Here is a 23,192-nt window from a genome sequence, read left to right on the forward strand (position 1 = left end):
CAGGTGTGCTTTATTAGCAATTAATATTATTGCAATGTGTATTAGGTGTGTTAATTTGCGCATGCTCATTTTGAGTTGGTATTTGTGGAATGTGTAGAATGCGATGATGTCATAGTGGTCGTTTTCTCTAACATTGTCCAATAGTATTCTTTTTAAATGTGAATTTGCGATGGTGTGTTCTTCGTGAAGTGTTGTATATGTATGTTTTTCATAATATATAATGATATTGAATGCGATTTTTTTTTTAGTGTATGTATATATTTTTTAATCCTTGTTGTTATTGTGCGATTTTCCGCATCTTAAAGTATATGCGTATTCCCCGTATAAATAGTATTAAAACTTCCCCCGCTTGTGAATGTGTAATGCTTGTGTGCTTTGTTGATTGATTGATGTTGTGACATTTGCGGCGTGTTATTGTTGTGCATGATGTGGTATGCGTCATATGACCGAGCTGTGCGTATTTCTCGCGAGATCGAGTGTTAGGTGAAAAAAGCTATTTTTTGCCTTTCCCATTGATCTCTATGGGAGACTGTCTAACGCGGGCAGGATTACGCGTGTGACATACACGCGTTAGGAGCATCGTTAGATGGTCTTATATTAACTCTAAATACCGGAGTCAAACAATGCCGTGCGTTAGACATAAAACACGCGTGGCGTTAACAGCCCATCTACCGCCGAACTCTAAATCTAGCCGATATATTTCCTTTTTTTATTTATACATTTCCTTTTTAGATACATATTACCTTAGTCTAGTACTCTAGTTTTCCCTCTTTGTATCTTTCTGCTCTTCATTTTTATAAGTTTGACCTTTGTCAATTTTTGTAATTGTGCCCATTTCACTCTATTCACTCAATAATTAGATTTGCAAACTGAATTTAGTGTTCTAATGGTACAGGAAACATTACAATTGTTCCTGTTACCAATGCAGGAATCCAATGCCTTAAACTTCATAGAGTAAACTAACTTATAGAATCTATAAAGACCCTAACATTGATTCCTAGTGGCTCTCTCAACAAATTAAGTAAAAAAATTTTCTTAAAAAGAATTTAATAAAATAAAGAACAATACTATGAGGCGAAAAAAAGAAAAAAAAAGAAATTTTAGTGCACTTTTATGATGTGTGCTTTTTAATATAGTTATGGAGTTTAGAGGAGGAGAAAATCTTCCCTTAGATTTTTTTTTACCTCTTTTTATCTCTCTTCTATTCTGAATGTAAAAAATATCTTGCCTATAGTTCATCTTAATCAATTTATTATCACTTTGATCCCAACACTTTTAAAAAAATGTCCCTTTTCCTCCCGCACTTATTTTCCTTATGGTCAATAGATTTTTGATTGTCATTCACTGATGTTATTTATTTACTTTAGTTATATCACACTCACAAGTAGTTTTCACTTAATTACCATAATTGATTAGTACCGGAATTAGCACTGCCCACCTTTGTGTCCAATGTTCTATTGGCTGCTGTTTTCTATATAACCTTCTCACAGGTAACACTACTAGATCTCTGATGAAGCGCATGTGAGCATGCGCGGAACGCGTCAGATCTAGCACCCCTTGCACACCTGTGTTAGTGCTACTCACCTTGTATATCAAATAAAGTCACCTGGCTTCAAGTTCCTGAGTCCTCGCTTTTTCCTTTGTATCCTATATATATATATATATATATATATATATATATATATATATATATATATATATATACAACACACAGAGAAAACCCAACACTCACTTACAAGCTCTCAGCTAAGATTTAAAAGCAAAAATGGAAAGGTTAGTTACAGCATCTGGCCAAATGGGACAAGCTGGCCATTTTTGCTTTTAAATCTTAGCTGAGAGCTTGTAAGTGAGTGCTGGGTTTTCTCTGTGTGTTGTATTAATTTGTTTTGTAATTTTCCCTATGGTTCTTGCACCCAGACCTGTCTGGGGTTAACTGCTTGTGGCTCTGGGGACAGCACAGCTTCCTGTGAGTGCCAGTGGCACCCAGGGCTGAGCATGTTGCAGGGTCATGGGATGTATACCCGGTCCGGTATGAGAGTGCAGTTCCCTTCCGTGTTTTGTATATGTCTAGGGTGATTACATATTCCTGTGCATCCTTCCCTTGTTTTCAGTTTGTTTGGATTTGAAAGCTTGCATTGTGTGGCTGTTTTAGGGTCTCATGTATTGGAAAGGACCTTGACGTGGTACCTGAGCTTGTCCCATTTGGCCAGATGCTGTAACTAACCTTTCCATTTTTGCTTTTAAATCTTAGCTGAGAGCTTGTAAGTGAGTGCTGGGTTTTCTCTGTGTGTTGTATTAATTTGTTTTGTAATTTTCCCTATGGTTCTTGCACCCAGACCTGTCTGGGGTTAACTGCTTGTGGCTCTGGGGACAGCACAGCTTCCTGTGAGTGCCAGTGGCACCCAGGGCTGAGCATGTTGCAGGGTCATGGGATGTGTACCCGGTCCGGTATGAGAGTGCAGTTCCCTTCCGAGTTTTGTATATGTCTAGGATGATTACATATTCCTGTGCACCTTTCCCTTGTTTTCAGTTTGTTTGGATTTGAAAGCTTGCATTGTGTGGCTGTTTTAGGGTCTCAGGTATTGGAAAGGACCTTGACGTGGTACCGTAGCTTGTCCCATTTGGCCAGATGCTGTAACTAACCTTTCCATTTTTGCTTTTAAATCTTAGCTGAGAGCTTGTAAGTGAGTGCTGGGTTTTCTCTGTGTGTTGTATTAATTTGTTTTGTAATTTTCCCTATGGTTCTTGCACCCAGACCTGTCTGGGGTTAACTGCTTGTGGCTCTGGGGACAGCACAGCTTCCTGTGAGTGCCAGTGGCACCCAGGGCTGAGCATGTTGCAGGGTCATGGGATGTGTACCCGGCCCGGTATGAGAGTGCAGTTCCCTTCCGTGTTTTGTATATGTCTAGGGTGATTACATATTCCTGTGCACCCTTCCCTTGTTTTCAGTTTGTTTGGATTTGAAAGCTTGCATTGTGTGGCTGTTTTAGGGTCTCAGGTATTGGAAAGGACCTTGACGTGGTACCTGAGCTTGTCCCATTTGGCCAGATGCTGTAACTAACCTTTCCATTTTTGCTTTTAAATCTTAGCTGAGAGCTTGTAAGTGAGTGCTGGGTTTTCTCTGTGTGTTGTATTAATTTGTTTTGTAATTTTCCCTATGGTTCTTGCACCCAGACCTGTCTGGGGTTAACTGCTTGTGGCTCTGGGGACAGCACAGCTTCCTGTGAGTGCCAGTGGCACCCAGGGCTGAGCATGTTGCAGGGTCATGGGATGTGTACCCGATCCGGTATGAGAGTGCAGTTCCCTTCCGTGTTTTGTATATATATATATATATATATATATATATTTATATATATATATATATATATATATATATACATGCTGTAAATATATATATATATATATACATGCTGTATATATATATATATATATATATATAGATGATAGATAGATGATAGATAGATAAATAGATGATAGATAGATGATAGATAGTAGATAGATAGATAGATAGAAAGAAATTGGTTCCTTGTGATTCTATATGTGCCATATATAATTATTAGACATGTGCAACGCTAAAAAATTTGTTTTGTTTCGTTTTCATTAGTTAAATAAATAATTTTGTTTTGGCAAATTAGTTTAGTTAAGGTTAAAAAAAAATTTGTTTCAGCAAATTAGTTATGTTAAGTTAAATTGTTTTTTCAGATACGTTCGTTTTTTTGGAAACAATCTTTATTCATATGCATTATTCTATTCTGAAGTTTAGAATAGAATAATGTATATGAATAAAGAATGGATCTGAAAAAAATGAAAGAATCCGAAAAAACTATTGAAATTAATATAACATAATATGCCGGCGATTATCGAAACAAAATTATCTAAAATCACCACTTGCACCCACATCGCCAACACAAAATAAAGCTATTAACCCCTAAAACGGCCCCCCACATAGTCTACACTAACTAAACCTATTAACCCCTAAACCGCCGCCCCCCACATCGCCAACACTACCTAAACCTATTAACCCCTAAACCACATTTTAGATACAACAAACACCCCCTAACATTACAAACCCCCACCCCTCCAAACCCACAAAATAAAAAAAACTAACTATAAAAAACCTAATATACCCATTGCCCTGAAAAGGGAATTCATATTGGCATTGCACTTAAAAGGGCATTCAGCTATTTTACAGCCCTTAAAAGGGCATTCAGCTCTTTTTCGGCCCATTAAAATAAAAAAAGCCCTAATCTAAAAATTAAAATCAGTCATTCCTATTGGCTGAAAAATTTAAATCAGCCAATAGGAATAAGAGCTGCTTAAATCCTATTGGCTGTTTAAAATTTGCAGCCAATAGGAATGCATTGATACCCCAATAAAAAGAGGTAGCTTGCATTGAATCCTCAGTGTGCGGTGGACGATCGCATGAAGAGGACCTCTACGTCGGACCGATGGACCTCTGCCTGGACCTCTGCGCATCCACTGACCGCTCCGCCTCCCCTGGGATGAAGATAGAAGATGCCAGTCCCATGATGGATACAGATGCAGCCGCCTGGGTGACGATGCTTCGCTGCTGAGATGAAGCTGTTTCACCGGACTTCAGCAACTGTGGGTACTGATTTTGGAGATAGTGTTAGGTATTTTTTTTTTTTTAGATTAGGGCTTTTTTATTTTAGTGGTCGAAAAAGAGCTGAATGCCCATACAAATGCCCTTTTCAGGGCAATGGGTAGATTAGTTTTTTTTATGTTGAAATAATTTTTATTAGGGAAGTATACGATCACACTGAATCAATAATTACACAGGTATGTAATGTACAAATTATATAATAATTATTCGTAGTCTCCCATGCAAACATTGTAACACAACATTACCTGACCAAAAATCTGAAGAATAATTTCACTGTGTTCAGATTCCTCTCCAAATTTAATAAGAAAAAATGAAATAGTGAGAAAGAAATATAGTAAGAGGAAAAAAAAAGAAAATTTGAATAAAAGGTGGGTAAGATATAGATAAGATTAAGATAGATGCTTATCTTATTGTTTCTCTTGTCTTTAGGGTTCTTCTGTCAGACCACCGGATCCTCTTCCTTATCTCTGTCACTGTCAAACAAGTTTCCCCTCCCCCCCCTCAACTCTAGATCCCAATGTTCCACCATCACTCGTTTGTCTTGTACATTATACAATAAAACCATGTTTTTTGAAAGTTGCCTGTGTGTCCTGTATGTGAACTGCTTGTTCATACATGTTATAAAAGTATATGATCTTAGATTAGCTTTTTTTTAGTTAGTTTTTTTATTTTGTGGGTTGGGGGGTTTGTAATGTTAGGGGGGGGGGGTTGTTTTTATTTATTTGCAAAAGAGCTGTTAACTTTAACTGTTAACTTTAGTTTATTATATATTAGGGTTTTTTATTTTGTGGTATTTTTTTTTTAAATGGGTTATTAGAATAGGAATCATTTTTATTATTTTGGATAATTTCGTTTGCTATTTTTAGTAAAGGTAGTTTTTTTATTATTTGTAATTTTAGTGTTTATTATTTTTTGTAATTGTAGTTTTAATTTTTTAGTAATCTTAGATTTTTTATTTTTAGTAATGTTAGGTTTTTTATTTTAGTAATGTTAGGTTTTATTAGTTTAAGCTTAGGTTTTATTTTTATTTCACAGGTAAGTTAGTATTTATTTTTAGTAGGTAGTTAGTAAATAGTTATAATGTAGCTAGCTTAGGTTTTATTTTTATTTCACAAGTAAGTTTGTATTTATTTTTTAATAGGTAGTTAGTTAATAATTGTAACTTTTATTTAGGTCTATTTTAATTATGTTAAAGCTAGGCGGTGTTAAGTTTAGGGGTTAATAGTTTAATTTAGGTTGTTGTGATGTGGGGGCCGGTGGTTTAAGGGTTAATAGTTTTAGTTAGTGTTGGCTATGTTTGGGAACAGCGGTTTAGGGGTTAATAGGTTTAGTTAGTGTTAGCGATGTTTGGAAACGGCGGTTTAGGGGTTAATAGGTTTATTTAGTGTTTCAGTTAGTGTCAGCTATGTCAGGGAATGGTGGTTTAGGGGTTAATAGGTTTAGTTAGTGTCGGCGATGTCAGAAACTGCAGTTTAGGGGTTAATAGGTTTATTCAGTATTGTCAGTATATGGCCGGGTTATAAATTACAATATATTTCATAATTATTCTTTAAAACAAACCCCCTATAAAATGCCTACACGAAACAATTAAAATTAATATAAATTCCCAAATTATTTATATTAGTTAAAGTTATAAGAACATTGAATTATATTTATAGAAATCAGATTATGAATTATTATTATAATTATTATTATCAGGTATTTGTAGAGCGCCAACTGGTTCCGCAGCACTAGAATCAAATGATACACACTTATGTTGTTACAATATTCTTTACAAAGCAAACTAAATGTATCTTTAGAATTAACCTTATTCACAATTGAATTGCATTGCATCACCACAATGAAATACCAAAGTATGGGCCACTAACTTTCAGCCCAGTACAATTAAGCTACTTAGCCACAATTGATCCTATATAACTCCAATTATATACACCAGGAATTATATATATTATTAATGCTAACAACCAAATTATATGCCATTTTATCTGAGCTGAAATAAATTACTTAGCATACATAAGACTAACTTAAAACTACACAGGACTGTGAAGATGAGTTTAAAATACAAAGTGCCCTTTTAAATTTACTAACTGTAATTAGACTGTATCAACAATGAATGTATTTGCTTTACAATATTTAAAATATAGAACAGTTATACATTACCACATGAGCCAATTCAGTATTCCATTCTTTTCCAAATAGATTCAGATCACCTCATATGAAGAAAGGTTATTGCATAGATCATAGATCATAGAAGGGAGTCTCAGATTTTTGCTTAAAGTGATTGTGTCCCAAGTATGGCAGCCAGTTATTCAATCACAAGTTTCAGCAGACAAAAGACCACCTCTATCTCCTTTTACATGAGGTTATATCATGTGATATACCAAACCCTTTTTTATTCTTATCCTAATCATTGGTGATTATTTGGAAATGCCCCACAGTGCTTGTCTTTTGGGACTGGCCCTTCGGATGCTTAGCATTGATTGGTTATTTGGGAGATGCCTCCCTGATTGGCTCATCAGGCACTACATGTGTTCCAATTATTGATTTATTTGGCTGTCATACCAGTTTTAATACCCTAGGGGGCAGTAGACAAATGCAAATGCAATTTCACCATCAATTATTGCCACAGTTCAATATATCCTTATAAAGTGATTATTTAAACTACTTTAATTTCTTGTATTAATCATTTACAATTTTAATTATAGATGTGATAATATAATGTCATTTTTCTGACTATTACAATACCAAATACAAGCACGTTTCTAGCGCTTATACCAATAAGCAATTATACTGTCAATCATTTGCTCCCCCAGAATCATAACATTTAACATCCTGGCATTATATTGATACAAACACAGTATATTTCACAATCCTAATAATTTTTGAGTACACAGATCCATGTTTATGATCAATATTCATAAGACATCTTGTTGTCTGAAAAATAAAGAAACAGATGCTGTTATTTTGAAATGAGTCAAACAAGTATACATACTAATGCAGTTATTAATTTAATTTATTACAAATCTGAATGGCATCTCTTAGATCCAATGGAAATATACATTTTTATACAAGACTGAGGTATACCTTATTGAAAATTAAACCTAAGTTCTAATTTAAAATAAATTTGAGAGTTACAATGCAAGACATGCGTCTCTGTTAGCCAATCTTCATCTAGACGTAACGTCTAGAATTCGTGGATTCAACACAGCAGGGGTGATCAACTCTTTTGAAGTAACTGCCTGATCTTTGAAATGACTGCCTGAACTAATGAGACCAAATGTTTTCCCGTTGTTCTCATTTGGATGTATTTGAGCAGTGAGGGGGTCAGTGGCAATCTGATAGGAACTTTAGCTTCACACCTTAGGCAGGAAATTTTTTAAAGCAATCCTTTGTTCTCAGATGTTCTTTTAATCAGGAAAAAGGGGGTTGGTCTGTTATGGCTATAGCCCACACAATTCATGTCAAATTTTATATTAACCAAAATGAAACATCAAATCATGTGGTACATCTGTAGTCCACTTCATAATATTCAAAGATACCCTGACAGTGCCGATTCGGAAATTCGGATGCATTCGAAACTCTGAATCAGCCAAAATTTGTCCGAAACGAAATTCCGCCAAAACTAAACGCACATGTCTAATAATTATTACTGAAGGACAATGCCTGCATGACATTTTTTGGATGCATGTTTGAAATCTTGTTTTTTTAAGTGGTTACGTAACTAACTGGTAGCATGAGTTGTTGCTGGCAAGGATAAACTTCAGTTTTCCTTCTTTTATTTGTTATATATATATATATATATATATATATATATATATATATATATAGGGAAGAAAGGGGGGTCACCAGCGCTAAAACTACAATAGGAGTGTTAACTTGTGTGTAATAGATGGTATAGAGAAACTATGCCAATGGTTAAAAATGTAATGGTCTTTTTATCTATTATAAAAGTCTGCACTCGCTATGTCGATAGGGAGTGTAACAAAACTTATATATATAAATAAGTATGAGGACTGAGCGTGCTGCCTAAAATATGAGTCAGTGTACCCGTGTCACTGAGTAAAGTGTGAGTCGAAAGAGAAATTCTCAGTAGTGAGTAGGCGCACTGCTGTGCAATTATGAATATTATAATAATGGTATACTGTGAGGTGTATACATAAAACAGTTCAAAACCAATGAGGTGGTACAAGTTAGTTCTTTTCCAGCAAATTTCTGGTATAGGGTAAGTTATAGCGCTTACCAGAGCCAACCTCAATCCTATGAGGTAAGTGATCAGCAATGGGGTATAGATGATCCCTTGGAAACTGTATGCTCCCTTGGTGATCACCTAGTGTCTGTTGATCCTTGGGAATGGAGATCCTGGACTCTCTTACGAAGGCAAGAATGATCCTTTGGTTCTCTCTATGGTGTTTGTTGAAGTACTACAGTTTTTGGAGGAGCTTGTTGATGAAATGGCAATCCTGGACTCTCTGTAAATTCCTTCTTCTTTCAGAAGCTTGGATGTCCGATATTCTCATAGGTGTATAGAAACAAAGAGAGAAAACAAGAACATAGTGTAGTACTGCAAGGTGAATGACCTTTGTAGCAATGAAATCCTTTTTCAAGATAACAACAAAGAGGGAGCCTAAGGATCTTATTGCTTGAATAAGAGAGTCCAGGATTCCCATTCCCACGGACAGGCAAAAGACTAGGAATTACTCTCAACATCCAAGAAACCATCTTTAACCCCTTGCTGATCACTTACCTCATAGGATTGAGGTTTGCTCTGGTAAGCACAATATACTTACTATACACCTGGATAAACATTCAGTTTCTGCTTATATCACCTTGCAGTACTACACTATGTTCTTGTTTTCTCTCTTTGTTTCTATACACCTATGAGAATATCGGACATCCAAGCTTCTGAAAGAAGAAGAAATTTACAGAGAGTCCAGGATTGCCATTTCATCAACAAGCTCCTCCAAAAACTGTAGTACTTCAACAAACACCATAGAGAGAACCAAAGGATCATTCTTGCCTTCGTAAGAGAGTCCAGGATCTCCATTCCCAAGGATCAACAGACACTAGGAGATCACCAAGGGAGCATACAGTTTCCAAGGGATCATCTATACCCCTTTGCTGATCACTTACCTCATAGGATTGAGGTTGGCTCTGGTAAGCGCTATAACTTACCCTATACCAGAAATTTGCTGGAAAAGAACTAACTTGTACCACCTCATTGGTTTTGAACTGTTTTATGTATATATATATATATATATATATATATATATATATATATTTAGCAATCATACGTGATGAATCCAAATGGATGGTATCCGTGTTCCAAGAGACTTCACAAAACAGACACAACAGGAATTTTCAATCCGTTTAATGTAACAGGAAAGAACCAAACGTTTCAGCCCTCACATGGACTTTCTTCAATGGTAGCCAGAAGTCAGAACGGACATAGCAAACAGAACCAGCACCCACCTTTAAATACCCACCTCCCCAAAATGTGAGCCTATCAGCAAGCCCAAGTGGCACACACCCACACGCAACGCACGGCCAAGAGAACAACAGGGAAGCGCCGTAATGCGACGTCAATGACGGAGGTATACAAACTCCACCCACAAAGTGTGCAGCATTGCCGGTTGGCTGAAAGATCACAACACATAGCCATGTGTAGTGATAGCACGTGCACACTGATAGGATGAAAACATAAGTGTCACTCGTAATAAAAATGCCTATAGTTAATGCTATATATAAGCAAAGGGAACATAATTGCTAGGAAATATTTGAATCAAACTTTATAATACATGCCAGTGTGTACAACCATCTATACCCCAAGGTATCAAGGCAATAGCACATAGGCCTCCAGGGCAAACATGCCCATCATGTAATATTACAGGTGGTACCCAAACAGAGGGGTAAATGGGCACATCATAAGTACACAAAGTGAACTAAAGCCGTATTAGTAGTCAAGGCATTTTGTAAAAGGGATAACTCCCCACAGACCCAGATTTGTTATCTGTTCTTATAGCAACATCCAAAGTCAATATTTGTATTCAAACCTCAAGGGGTAACCATGTTTGAATATCCAGCGGGCTTCCATTCGCAGGAGTGTCAGTCCTTTGTCACCCCCCCTAGTTGGGTGAGGTACATGGTCAATCAGGATAGCACGTAGGAAAGAAATAGAATGTCCAGCATTTAAAAAATGACGTGCTACAGGCTAATCAGAGCATCCCTTGTCAAGTGCCTGACGGATAGCTGATTTATGGTTGGCAAATTGTTCCCTTAATGATGTCACCATCTTTCCAATGAAGTACATGGAACAGGGACAGATGATGGCATAAATGACAAAGTCCGAAGTACATGTCAACCTGTGGTTTTTTATTGCATGTCACACAATTGCCACATATGTAACAACCAGGCTTACCCTTAGATAGCCAACCCTGTTTCTTATAGCAATGTACCGGATCATTTAGTACTAGTAAATAACGTAGATTACTAGCTCTCCTATACACCATTCACAGTGTGGGAGCATCCAAGAATGGAAGACTAGTGTCCTTAGACAACATCAGCCAATTTTTTTTTTAATGGTAGTGTTCATCAACTCCGAACCAGGAGTTTAGGTGGTGAGAAAATTCAACCGAATTGGTGTATCAGCTGTGGGTTTCCTAGAAATTACTGTATCCTGTGTCCATTCACTTGCTTTTAAACGTTGTTGTTCAATGAGAGACAACGGATAACCCCTCTCGAGGAATCTTTGGGACATTTCGTCAAGCTGTAGTACTTTGCGAGAGTCGTCCGTATTGTTGCGGACCACCCGCAGGAGCTGCGAGGAACTGACCCCATCTTTCTGAAATTTAGGGTGAAAGCTACTGAAATGGAGTGTAGAGTTCCTATCAGTGTCTTTCTTAAATAGGGTAGTATGAAGTTTACAAGAAAGTGTATGCATTCAATGTGTTGTTCCATTTTGAACTTAATAGTAGAATCAAGCATATTGAGGTCATTAACCCACTCAAGAAGAGATTCAGGAGTACTATCCCAAATCAAAAATACTTTGTCTATGTACCGACGGTAACATTTTAGGGGATATTGTTTCAAAAAAATATTATGCTTCTAATACATAGACATGTATATGTTAGCATATTCAACCCCATCATCTTTCCCATGATTTGAAGGTAGTAGCTCTCTTCAAAACTGAAAAGGTTTTTTTCCAGACAGAATTCCACTATATGTAGTAGGAATTCATTAGGAGGACCAGCATAGTGTATGTTATCTATAAGAGATTGTCTGATCATTTCTAACCCATGTGCGTGGGGAATGACCGTATATAAACTAACCACGTCCATGGTCACCAAAATGTCAGTGGGGTTAATGTCCTCAATATTTCTCAATAGATTGATCAGCTCAAAGGAATCTTTGAGATGCGCTTGTGTATTTTGAATCACAGGTTGCAAGTAAAAGTCAACATACTCAGCTAAGGGTTGTAGAAGTGACCCCCTTGCAGACACAATAGCTCTACCTGGAGGGTTTTCCACTGATTTATGGACTTTAGGCAGTAAGTACAAGATCGGGCATACAGGGTGGTCAACAGTCAGGTAGCCCAATACGTCATCATAAATAACCCCAGCTTGAAAAGCCAGGTTAAGGAATTTGTCAATTTGTTTCTTGTATATTCTGGTAGGATTAGAATGTAATTTTCGGTAGGTAGTAATGTCATATAATTGTCTCACAGCCTCATTTTTATATTGCGAGTAATCTAATACTACTGTGGCCCCTCCCTTGTCCGCTGGCCTAATCACTATGTCTCTGTCAGTGGACAGGGTCTTAATCACCAGTCTCTCAGCTTTGCTTAGATTATCTCTATACATGGGTAGACCTATTAGCGTTTAAAAATAAGAAATTTGCAACAGTAGAGAACGACTATAGGGACAAAAAGGTTTACAGTTGGTTCTTTGGCAGGGTCAACAATCCTTGGGTAGGACGTAGGAAACAACCCTTTAACAAAACAAGAAGAGTGCTGCCCCCAACGTCGCCACCACTATTATAAACATATTAACCCCTAAACGGCCTTGCAAACATTAGTTAAATATTATTAACCCCTTATCTGCCATCCCTAACATCGCTGCCACCTAGCTACACTTATTAAACCCTAATCTGCCTCCCCCAACGTCGCCGCCACTATAATAAACATATTAACCCCTAAACCACTTCACTCCCGCCTCGCAAACATTAGTTAAATATTATTAACCCCTAATCTGCCGTCCCTAACATCGCTGCCACCTACCTACACTTATTAACCCCTAATCTGCCGCCCCCAACGTCGCCGCCACTATACTAAATGTGTTAACCCCTAAACCTAAGTCTAACCCTAACCCTAACACCCCCTAACTTAAATATAATTAAAATAAATCTAACTAAATATTCCTATCATTAACTAAATTATTCCTATTTAAAACTAAATACTTACCTATAAAATAAACCCTAAGCTAGCTATAATATAACTAATAGTTACATTGTATCTAGTTTAGGGTTTATTTTTATTTTACAGGCAAGTTTGTATTTATTTTAACTAGGTAGAATAGTTACTAAATAGTTATTAACTATTTAATAACTACCTAGCTAAAATAAATACAAAAGTACCTGTAGAATAAAACCTAACCTATGTTACAATAACACCTTACACTACACTATAATTAAATAAATTAACTAAATTAACAACAATTAAATAAATTAAATTAAATTAGCTAAAGTACAAAAACCCCCCACTAAATTATAGAAAATAGTAAACAAATTACAAGATATTTAAACTAATTACACCTAATCTAATAGCCCTATCAAATTAAAAAAAAGCCCCCAAAATAAACCCCCCCCAGCCTAAACTAAACTACCAATAAAAAGGGCCTTTTGCGGGGCATTGCCCCAAAGTAATCAGCTCTTTTACCTGTAAAAAAAATACAAACAACCCCTTCAACGATAAATCCCACCACCCACACAGCCAACCCCCCAAACAAAATACTATCTAAAAAAACCTAAGCTCCCCATTGCCCTGAAAAGGACATTTGGATGGGCATTGCCCTTAAAAGGGCAGTTAGCTCTTTTGCAGGCACAAACCCTAACCTAAAAATAAAACCCACCCAATATACACTTAAAAAAACTAACACTAACCCCCTGAAGATCGACTTACAGTTCTGTAGACCGGACATCCATCCTCAAGGAAGCTGCAGAAGCTTGCATTCTATTGGCTGATTTGAACAGCCAATAGAATGCAAGGTCAATCCTATTGGCTGATTGGATCAGCCAATAGGAATGAACTTCAATCCTATTGGCTGATTGCATAGGAGTCCCTTAGAGTCTGATTGGCTGATAGAGTTCTATCAGCGAATCAGAATTAAGGTAGAAAAAATCCTATTGGCTGATTGGATTTTTTCTACCTTAATTCCGATTGGCTGATAGAATTCTATCAGCCAATTGGAATCTAAGGGACACCATCTTGGATAACATCATTTAAAGGAACCTTCATTCGTTGGGTAGTTGTCGGATGAAGAGGGTGATCTTCGTCAGATGTCTTGAAGATGAAGCCACTCCGTGTCAGATGGATGAAGATAGAAGATGCCGTCTGGATGAAGACTTCTGCCCGTTTGGAGGACCACTTCGCCCGGCTTGGATGAAGACTTCTCCCTGCTTCGTTGAGGACTTCAGCCCGACTGGATGAAGACTTCTGCTGCTTCCTTGAGGATGGATGTCTGGTCTTCAGAACTGTAAGTCGATCTTCAGGGGGTTAGTGTTAGGTTTTTTTTAAGGGTGTATTGGGTGGGCTTTATTTTTTAGGGTTTGGGCCTGCAAAAGAGCTAACTTCCCTTTTAAGGGCAATGCCCATCCAAATGTGGCAGATTAGGGGTTAATAACTATTATGTAGGTGTCAGCGATGTTGGGGGCAGCAGATTAGGGGTTCATAAGTATAATGTAGGTGGCGGCGGTGTCCGAAGTGGCAGATTAGGGGTTAATAAATATAATGTCGGTTTTGGCGATGTTGGGGGCGGCAGATTATGGGTTAATAAGTGTAAGATTAGGGGTGTTTAGACTCGGGGTTCATGTTAGGGTGTTAGGTCTAAACATAACTTTTATTTCCCTATAGGAATCAATGGGGCTGTGTTACTGAGTTTTACGCTGCATTTTTGCAGGTGTGAGACTTTTTCTCAGCTGGCTCTCCCCATTGATCCCTATGGGGAAATCGTGCACAAACGACCAGCTCACCGCTGACTTAAGCAGCGCTGGTATTGGAGTGCGGTAAGGAGCAAAGTTTTGCTCTACGCTCACTTCTTGTCTTTTAACGCCGGGTTTGTAAAAACCCATAATACCAGAGCTGCATGTAAGTGAGCGGTGAGTAAAAACTGCTCATTAGCACCGCACAGCTCAAAACGAAAAACTCGTACTCTAGCCATATGTTAATTAAGGAACAGCAAAACTGTGTTCAACATCTACATAGTGTGATATTGTTCATATTTTACAAAGTGCTTAGTACATAGAAATATGTGTATCACCATGTCATGTCGAGTACTGAGAGGAACTATATTCGGCTGATCTTACTAAACAAAAAATAATAATCTCTAAGAGCCGCCAATAGGGAGCATAGAGGTCTGTCGCATCCTTTCAATTCTCCAATCATATAAGTTTATACCATTCTCCAATTGGTGGATCAAATTCACACCATCCTGATTACCTAATGCACTGAAATCGTCAGCCTACCATCTAAATTACTGCGTTGTCTTACTGACCCATTAAACTAACTGCAAGTCTCATAAACAACATCCCATCAAAAGCCTAAAGCTCACTGATCGTATGGGCATATTTGACATCCTCACACTCGCACATTGTAATAGGGGATGTACCCTGTAACAGCTGTTACTTTCCCATTGTGTTATCGTTTAGAAGCCTCACCCACTCTAGGCATGGCCGGAGATCATTATGACAACAACTAAGCATACCGATCGTATTTAAGTGTAAGAACGGAATCAGATCTAACGACCACTAAGGACTAATGAGAGCTCCCATAGCGTGTATCTGATAAAATCATTAATTCACCCCTAGTGAGGGCTACCTTCGCACAAATGTTAAGAGGGGTGTATCAAAAGATACCGTTCATCACCATTGGTTTAGCCGTTCTAGTCCCCCTACTGCCCCATTGTGTAACTAGACATCATCACAGTAATAAATCATAGTGATGGACATTCCTGGATTTGATCCACCCTATTGAAGCTCCTATTTTCATTCATCTAAACACACAAGCAATAACAAGGACATATAGTATTATAATTCTAACTCAGATATCTAACCCTAAGATCATTTGGAGATGAGCTAAAAGTGAACCACCTAGTATGGGCACATCAGACCTCTCAAGTTGGGGGAGTGTTCAATGTCACACCAGTTCCCCACTGATTGGGTTACTACATGGAAGCCTCACCCTTTATGGGAGTGGCTAGTAAAAGCCCAATGTCTATAATGATCTCAAAAGCACCATCTCATTGCTTAATGTGTCCCTTCAAAGCATCACATAGTCTATAACTACTAGAGCCACAAGTCCACCCTTGATGAGGACTGCCTCCACACAATGTCCAAAGGGGTATATCCAACGATCTCTTCTGGATGAACCGATCCAACCTCTTCGGAGATTAATATACTCAATATTCCAAAGACTCATATGCTCCATATTATCCTGTCATGATATGCAATATCATCATAGTAGTGAATAAAATACAAATAAAAATAAAACAAGTAAAGCACTAACTATGGCGTTTTTTTGTTATAATTCAATAATAATCCAAGCTCATATCTTTCACCCACCAATATAACAACACTACAAGCCTACCCCATCATAGGTATATCACAGAGGGATTAATGAGACATCTAACCCAAAACTGCATGGGAGTCAGGCTAATCAACAGGCCCAGAGTGACCCAATTAAATTGGTTCATGTCAGAACCCCAGTACCCCACTACTGATCACCAGTGGGTAAAATTAAACCCCACTGTGTAAATATAGAGCAGAATAAAAAACATTATTAAAAAATTATTATTAAAAACAACCCATAGACATACATAACTAGACTAACCAAAAGAATCAATCTGTTGCTTTGTAATATATTAATCACTATCATTTGACAGATCTAGATGTAGTTAAAATGGTATCATGTGCTCTCATTGACATAAGTATTATGAAATACTCCTAGGCATAAGATTTTGTCGAAATCCTGGGGCCGCTCCCATCAACCTCCAACCAACATTATATCTTATTATAGGATCATGAACTCTCAACTAATAATCAATCCCATATGCTTATTGTGCCTGACAGTGCCGCCCGTGTCAGGAGTATGCTCCACTCGTGATCATGGACTCTCAACAGTCATTGTGTCACAACATATTATCTCACTATAGGTAGCTTTGCCACCCTGTGTGTACATTGAGTCCTCTCAGACAGAGAGTGCCCAGCTCGTAGATCCATCTCGATTCCTTCTGTAAGAGGATCTTTGCTCTATCTCCACCTCTTCTTAATTTAGGGATGTAATCTATGATTCGAAATCTCAGATCCTTCACTGTATGGCCAGCCTCCATGAAGTGTCGAGCCACTGGCAAGTCAGATTTCCCTTTTTTGATGGCCATCCAGATACTCGATCGATGGTTTGCCATCCGAGTTCTTGCGTCATCCACTGTCTTCCCTGTATAGAACATCCTACAGGGGCAATTAAGGAGATACACCACATATTGTGTGGTACAAGTCAAGAAATACTTGATCTCATATTTTTTCTTGCGGTCTGGGTGTTGAAAATGTGTGCCAGTGATCATACCGCTACAGGTGACACAACTGATGCATCTATAGCAACCTTCTAATTTAAGCATGACTCTTGGGATGTTACAAGTCCCATGTCGGTTTTCATTAATGAGTCTCTCAGACTCCTACCCCTTCTATATGCTTTTCTTGGGACTTGCCATTTCATAAAAGATAGTGATTGGTCTGCTTCCAGTAACATGAACCAACATGAACCAATGAAGTTTTGGGTTAGATGTCTCATCAATCCCTCTGCGATATGCCTATGATGGGGTAGGCTTGTAGTGTTGTTATTTTGGTGGGTGGAATATATGAGCTTGGATTATGATTGAATTATAACCAAAAATGCCATAGTTAGTGTTTTACTTGTTTTATTTTTATTTTATTCACTACTATGATGATATTGCATATCATAACAGGATAATATGAAGCATATGAGTCTTTGGAATATTGAGTATATTAATCTCTGAAGAGGTTGGATAGGTTAATCCAGATGAGAATGTTGGATATACCCCTTTGAACATTGTGTGGAGGCAGTTCTCATCAAGGGTGGACTTGGCTCTAGTAGTTATAGACTATGTGATTCTTTAAAGGGACACATTAAGCAATGAGATGGTGCTTTTGACATTGTGATAGACATTGGGCTTTCACTAGACACTCCAATAAAGGGTGAGGCTTCCATGTAGTAACCCAATCAGTGGTGAAACTGGTGTGACATTGAACACTCCCCCAACTTGAGAGGTCTGATGTGCCCATACTAAGTGGTTCACTTTTAGCTCGACTCCAAATGACCTTAGGGTTAGATATCTGAGTTAGCAATGCCCTTGTTATTGCTTGTGTGTTTAGATGAATGAAAATAGGAGCTTCAATAGGGTCGATCAAATCCAGGAATGTCCATCGCTATTATTTATTACTGTGATGATGTCTGGTTATGCAATGGGGGAGTGGGGGGATGTATTTTGAGTGTGTACTCTTTAAGGTTTACTTTTTTGTTTGTTATGGTAAACACTCCTTAGTGGGAGTGAATAGAATGGCTAAACCAATGGTGATGAACGGTATCTTTTGATACACCCCTCTTAACATTTGTGCGAAGATAGCCCTCACTAGGGGTGAATTAATGATTTTATCAGATACACTCTATGGGAGCTCTCATTAGTCCTTAGTGGTCATTAGATCTGATACCGTTAGCTCTTACACTTAAATACGATCGGCCTGCTTGGTTGTTGTCATAATGATCTCCGGCCCAGCCTACAGTGGGTGAGGCTTCTACACGGTAACCCAATGGGAAAGTAACAGCTGTTACAGGGTACATCCCCCATTACAATGTGCGAGTGTGAGGACAACATAGTCTTTTAAATGGTTGGCTGACAATTTCAGTGCATTAGGTAATCAGGAGGGTGTGAATTTGATCCACCAATTTGTAGAATGGTATAAACTTATATGATTGGAGCATTGAAAGGGGCACGACAGGCCTCTATGCTCCCTATTGGCTGCTCTTATAGGCAGAGATTATTATTTTTTGTTTAGTAAGATCGGCCGAATATAGTTCCCCTCAGTACTCGACATGACTGATCACTAGTAGGGTGATACACATATTTCTATGTACTATGCACTTTGTAAAATATGAACAATATTATACTTTGTAGATGTTGAACACAGTTTTGCTGTTCCTTAATTAACATTATATGCACGAATTGTTTGTCAGAGGAAGGGACTGTGTTTTTGTCCCAAAACGTCACGAGTTAAAGAATATTTTTGTCACAGACGATTAAAGTCCAGTGAGTGCTTATTTCAACTTTAAATATATATATATATATATATATATATATATATATATTATCTATATATGTATATATATATATATATATATATATATATATATATATATATATATATATATAAATGAAGGAAGGCACTCTCTGGTCTTTTAAGTGAATATTTAATAGATCAAGCGTGACATTTCGGGGACACACTCCCCATCCTCAGACAGTCTGAGGAAGGGGAGTGTGTCCCCGAAACGTCACGCTTGATCTATTAAATATTCACTTAAAAGACCAGAGAGTGCCTTGCTTCATTTATATAAGTACCTGCTGGCACCCTTGCATTTAAATTTTGGAAATGAGAGTGCTCTCTTTGAACAGTATATATATATATATATATATATATATATATATATATATATATATATATATATATATATATATATATATATATATATATATTTATATATATATTTATTTTTATTTATTTATATATATATATATATATATAAATTGTAGCAAAGAAGCACTCACTGAACGGTTCCAACTGTGACAAAAAGTTTTAATTCAAACAAGTGACGTTTCGGGACAGTAACAGTCCCTTCCTCTGTTATATATATGTTACACACAGCAGAGCTATACGAGATGCTATGTTAAAAGTAGGGGATTGCAGCACTCAGAAAAACTTCTCTTATTCTAATACGTAGAAAGAAAGCTGAAACATTGTATCCAAAAAGAGGCTCACACACAGATGGTCCAATTAATATGTAACACATTTATTATGCAAGTTATCCTAAACCTAAGTATGCCACTGCAGTGGAAAGCCTAAAGTAAAATCACTATACTCATGATAACTGGGTACAGTATAATGACAATATCAATGTTGCACAAAACATATCAAAATATGAAAATGCATGGAAAGTTTAGATGAAACATAACGTCCCAATGTAACAAAAGTCAAGTTATTTGTTATGATGTGGATATTTTATCCTGCAATTACAACATATGAGCTCAGACAAAATGGTACCGTAATTAAAGAAACAGCTGACAGATTCGAGGTAAAACCGTCCTCCTATGTCAGCAAGCGTTAACCATGAGTGCTTGATAGAAACAACAGGCTTATTCCAAAGACGGCAATGAGGGATAAAGGAAAACACATACAACCTCTTCCAGGCGAAGATAGATTTGCAAGCAGCAAAGACCAGGTATTTTTAGGCACAGACTTGAAGCAAAAAATGATGAAGTGAGCCGGGACTTAGCATCCGGCCTCTGTCTCACCCAAATTTCTCATCTGATTCCTTAACACCGTAATTGTGCAAGTTGAACTTTGAGATTCATTGCTGGGTAGATCCACTTTCATTCGCCTCTGTCAAACTTCCTTCCGGAAAATTTGGTGTTATCAATCAACACCATACCAGGTACTTCTTACTGCCGCTTGAATTTCAAATGACTGTGTCGACGCGCGTTTCGCCCCACAATGCTTTGCGTCAGGGCCTCGTCAGGACTGTCAGTCACAGGTGATACATTCATTCCTTTAAATCTGTTGCCAATGTTGCAGGAGTGGTTAAGGCGTGTTCATATTAGCCAATGGGAATGGCCATAGGGCATCTCTATTACCTAGATTCTCATGCATATCTTGTTTAAAGCAAAATGTTACTATTTACATAGTTTAAACAAAGATAACAGATCAAAAATGAATTAATACAAAAATGTGTTTAACCATATCAAAAGGACCAAAAGTGCTAAGTCTATATTAGATTTATTTTAAACAACCCTATTTTAATTTTGTTATATAACAAATTACAGATTGTTGATGAATACAGATTACGACGAGGCCCTGACGCAAAGCATTGTGGGGCGAAACGTGCGTCGTCACAGTCATTTGAAATTCAAGCGGCAGTAAGAAGTACCTGGTATGGTGTTGATTGATAACACCAAATTTTCCGGAAGGAAGTTTGACAGAGGCGAATGAAAGTGGATCTACCCAGCAATGAATCTCAAAGTTCAACTTGCACAATTACGGTGTTAAGGAATCAGATGAGAAATTTGGGTGAGACAGAGGCCGGATGCTAAGTCCTGGCTCACTTCATCATTTTTTGCTTCAAGTCTGTGCCTAAAAATACCTGGTCTTTGCTGCTTGCAAATCTATCTTCGCCTGGAAGAGGTTGTATGTGTTTTCCTTTATCCCTCATTGCCGTCTTTGGAATAAGCCTGTTGTTTCTATCAAGCACTCATGGTTAACGCTTGCTGACATAGGAGGACGCTTTCACCTCAAATCTGTCAGCTGTTTCTTTAATTACGGTACCATTTTGTCTGAGCTCATATGTTGTAATTGCAGGATAAAATATCCACATCATAACAAATAACTTTTGTGGACTTTTGTTACATTGGGACGTTATGTTTCATCTAAACTTTCCATGCATTTTCATATTTTGATATGTTTTGTGCAACATTGATATTGTCATTATACTGTACCCAGTTATCATGAGTATAGTGATTTTACTTTAGGCTTTCCACTGCAGTGGCATACTTAGGTTTAGGATAACTTGCATAATAAATGTGTTACATATTAATTGGACCATCTGTGTGTGAGCCTCTTTTTGGATACAATGTTTCAGCTTTCTTTCTACGTATTAGAATAAGAGAAGTTTTTCTGAGTGCTGCAATCCCCTACTTTTAACATAGCATCTCGTATAGCTCTGCTGTGTGTAACATATATTTATCTGGGTTTTATTTTTGTTTCAGGCAATTTTACCTGGAAGTGATAATAAAGGTGCCTGACTATTATAATTCTCTCCCTAATTCTTGATTTATTTATATATATATATATATATATATACATACATAGCAGCCAACAAAAAAGGTGCACTCTCAGGGCTTTCACAAGTGAAGATCATGATGAAGGGGACCTGATCCCTGAAAAAGTTTTGAATAAAGTAATTTTACTTCACTTGTGAAAGCCCTGAGAGTGCACCTTGTTTGGTTGCTGTATCGTGTTCAAGTTTGCACCCAGGCAGATGTCCTCAGGTGGGAAGAAGCTGGTAATTGGATTTATATATATATATATTCATACACACACAACACATACAAATTCTGACATTCTCTTGGAAGCACACAGCTAGATTAAAAGTAAAGTCTCTTCCTCCCTGGGTCACTAACCTAAAGCTACATAATGCATGCCTTCAACCAAACGCACTGAGATACAAACAAGGGTGACACAGGCCCTTTGTAATTTCACTAGACACATACAAAACAAAGAAATAGTCATCACTCTTAAACCGAACTGGGTACACATCCCATGACCCTGTGAAGCTTACAGCCCTGGGTGTTCACCAGCACTAACAGCTGCACAGCTTTCAGGGTCTATCACCATTTGGCCAAATGCTGTAAGTAACTCTTCTTTTTTGCTTTTAAACTAGCTATATGCTTGCAAGAGAGTTCCAAACTTTTTATGTGTTGTGTTGATAATTTTCCCTATGGGCTTTGAACCGAGGCTTGGATGGGGTTAATTGCCTGAGTCCTGTGTACCTAGTTCCCAATGTTTCAATCCACACACTGGACTTTTGTCAAGGGTATCACATCACATCAATTCAAAGAAAAACAGAGTAAAGTACACCCAGAAAGCTGCTGCTTTTAAGCAGAGCGCCAAGCTACCTTGTGGTACCCAGAAGTGACGTCACAACACTTCCGCTCCAGACTCATAACAAAAACATTGTAAACTCTTTACAAAACAACTTACTTCTTAATAGAAGATGTGGGTTGGAGTATTATTATTCTGGAATGAACACAGACTCTGCCTCCTCAAAAATACAAATTATCCCAAAAATTTAATTTGTAGAAGCAAATATTTTAAAGAACATAAAGGATGGCGCAAAAAAAAAAAATACTGGAATGGGTATTAAATGAATTACAGCAACTATATTTGACTAAAAGGGATCCTCCTAGGACCTGGTTGTTATATAAATTACAATATAATTAGAACCTTCTATAGAAATAAT

This window comes from Bombina bombina, chromosome 2, assembly GCF_027579735.1.
Source record: "Bombina bombina isolate aBomBom1 chromosome 2, aBomBom1.pri, whole genome shotgun sequence".
Taxonomy (NCBI): Eukaryota; Metazoa; Chordata; class Amphibia; order Anura; family Bombinatoridae; genus Bombina; species Bombina bombina.